Here is a 3,114-nt window from a genome sequence, read left to right as displayed (position 1 = left end):
CTTTCCCTAAAATCCTTTAAATTGCTTTACCTTTTTTAAGGCACATGGCTAATGTATTCCTATATTTTGATAAGAGAAGGCTGCTAAAAGGAATTAATTTATCTGTATGATTGAAAAAGACTAGGCTTTGTAATATTTCTTCAGGGTGTGGTATGTATAGTGTACATTGTGTGTATAATACAAATATTTTAATATTTTTCTATGTCCCCAAAAGTGAAGGTGCCATTCTCCTTGAATTCTTTTTTTGAGAAAGATAGACCCTCCAGAACTAAATTTTGTTTAAAAAAAATTAACCTAAGTTACTTTTTCTTGGAACCTAGTGAATATGCCTCCCCTGAGAAATTTAAGTACAGGAATTCACAAATTAAGTTTACAATTACTAAAGTTTGCATTTCTTTAAGTTTACCCCATAAGGGCTGTCTCTAGTAAAAGAATTAAAGGGATTTTGCATACTGAAGAAGCAGTAATAAGTCTCCATTGCACCAAACCATTCCTAAATTCTGTCCTCTGGACTTAAAGCATCTTGGGGCATAGCACTAAATCACTTAGTCATATGAACTGTACATGTTACCTTTTATCAGCTGTCTCTCACAGTTCATGGCTATGCAGCCTCACAGTGTAAATATAAAGAACTTATTTTACATAGAGTTTGTCGTAACATGGATTCCAATTTGGAGAAAACTACTTTTTTGCATGTAACAGTTTTACTTTTTTGTGGTCTAATATTAAGCAATTTTTTTTACCAGTACCAGCCCTGGCCAATACTAGGCTTCCATCAGAAGTGTCTGATTTATATTGGGGGAACTTATTTCCTGAAATGAAATTATAATATAAGTGTGCAGCCAATGGAAAATAAATAGCTCTTCAGTTCTGCATCCTAAATGGTGATTTGGACCTTCTGTGAAGTGCTGAGCCCCTCAACTCATACTGAGATGAATGGGAGTGAGGCATTCAGCACATCCCCGAGTTGAATGTAAGCTTCAGTTCTTCTTCTAAATCATAATAGGATCAGACTCTCTTGTGTTCAATTTTTGCAGCTTCTGTTGCAAATACCGATATGGATTTTAATCTTTTGAAATGCATTGTCTGATAATTGGTATGTCTTCTGAAGAAGAAAAGTATATATTGGAATGCTGGCTGTAATTAAACTTGGTGGGGAAGATTTTTGGGGGTGTGTGTGTACATATGTGCCTGTGTGTGCGTGCCTGTGTGTGTGCGCACGTGCCTGTGTGTGTGCATGCTCCCCTTCTCTTTGCAAACTGAGTTCAGGTCATTTAGAAACAAGATACTCCCTGGCTTCTCCTTTTCTAGCCATGGACACTTGGACTATTCAGGACAGTCTTTGCATGTTCACAAATTTAGAAATTGTTAAAGCCAAACCTTAAGCATCTGAGTTAGTCCTACTAGTAATCATGTTGACCTCAGTTGGACCGGTTGTGTGCTCAGTTAGAAAACAGCTAAGTCAAAGGTGGGCAAAATACAGCCTGTGAGCTGGATCTGGCCTGCCAAGCAATTTTATCTGGCCCATGGTGGGTCCCTTGGCCCTGCCCAGTCTGGGCCAGGGCATTTGCAGCTGGTCCTGCCATCCCCAAGTATGCAGTGGGGCTGGAGCTGGGGCAGCATGGCAGCCGGACTCGCTTCCCAGCAGTCCCTGAAGAGGCAGCTCCTTTTAGGTGCAAGTTGCCATAGCTGCTGCTGGACCTGGCCCTGCTGTCCAGGCACCACAGCCCATCCACCGTGAACCGACTGCTGGGGGTGCCAGACAGATGGAGCAGGCAGATGGGTAGGTCTCCATGGAGACCAGCTTGGGACCTGCACAAGCAGTGTGCACTGGGCCCAGGACACATGGGACAGGGCCTTTGGGGGGTGGGGAGTGGTATCTGGCAAAGAAACAGGTGGGGCCAGGGTCTGGGGCAGAGCCATGATCTACTGCTTTCACATCTGTGTGACAGGTGTCAGTTCCACAGGCAGGTGCATGAGGGGAACAGATTGTGGCTCTGCCCTCGGCTCTGACCCTGCCCTGCGATCCAGCCCTACCTGCCTGTCCTACTCCTGGATGCTGCTCCTAAACACTGCTTCCCGCTGTGCCATGGCCCCATCCCATCCATCTGGCCAAGGACATCCTGCCCACATTGGTCCTGGACCTGTCTTCATGGAGACCCCAAGATCACTGGGCGGTGACAGCACCGACCCTGTGCTGTCATGGGCCCCACAATCCTGATCCCAGCCTTAGACCTGCCTGCTCGTCTCACTCCTAGATGCCATTCCCCACCTGCCTGCCACCCCAACCCATCTACATGGCCAAGTGCAGGGAAGAGCCACTTATGGCAGCGGTTCCCAAACTGTGACATTTCACACCACCAATTTAAAATGATATAACCAGCTATTTGAGCACTCGTGCTGCTCCAGCCAGGTCCCTGAGGCCTGGAGAAGGGCCAATGTGGTACCCATTTTCAAGAAAGGAAGAAGGGATGAGCCGGGTAACTTTAGACCAGTCAGTCTTACCTCTATTCCTGGGAAAATGCTAGAGAAAATAATCAAAGAACACATTTGTGCAGGCCCAACAGGGAAAACGATGCTGAGGGGAAACCAGCACGGGTTTGTCACAGGTAGATGCTTCCTGACAAACCTTGTAGCCTTCTATGACCAGGTCACACACTGCCTGGACACAGGAGCCGAGGCTGATGTCATCTTCCTGGACTTTAGGAAGGCCTTCAACACCGTTTCGCACCCTATCCTCATTGGGAAGCTAGCAGACTGTGGAGTGGACGCCTCCACGGTCAGATGGGTGGCCAACTGGCTTAGGGACTGCACCCAGAGAGTGGTGGTGGATGGTTCCTTCTCGGCCAGAAGGGAGGTGGGCAGTGGGGTCCTGCAGGGTTCGGTCCTCAGACTGATGTTATTCAATATCTTCATCAGCAATTTGGACGAGGGCGTGGAGAGCACCCTCTCCAAGTTTGCTGATGTGCTGATACCAAATTATGGGGCAAAGTTAGTACACCGGAGGGCAGGGAGCAGATTCAGGCCGACCTGGACAGGTTGGATCAATGGGCAGAGAGAAATAGGATGCAATTTAATAAAGATAAATGTAAGGTACTCCACCTGGGAAGGAGG

At 46.9% G+C, this 3,114-nt stretch overlaps 1 protein-coding gene across 8 annotated transcripts in view; it reads left to right on the top strand.

The window, feature by feature from the left end:
• Positions 1-3,114, top strand: part of TRAK1 (trafficking kinesin protein 1) — a 209,042-nt gene that overhangs the window by 188,528 nt on the left and 17,400 nt on the right. The gene's annotated exons all lie outside the window — the stretch shown is intronic.

Source organism: Alligator sinensis, unplaced genomic scaffold (genome assembly GCF_000455745.1).
Source record: "Alligator sinensis unplaced genomic scaffold, ASM45574v1 scaffold470_1, whole genome shotgun sequence".
NCBI lineage: Eukaryota > Metazoa > Chordata > Crocodylia > Alligatoridae > Alligator > Alligator sinensis.
Note: the sequence above shows the minus strand (reverse complement) of the source record. Positions and strands in the feature narration are given on the sequence as shown.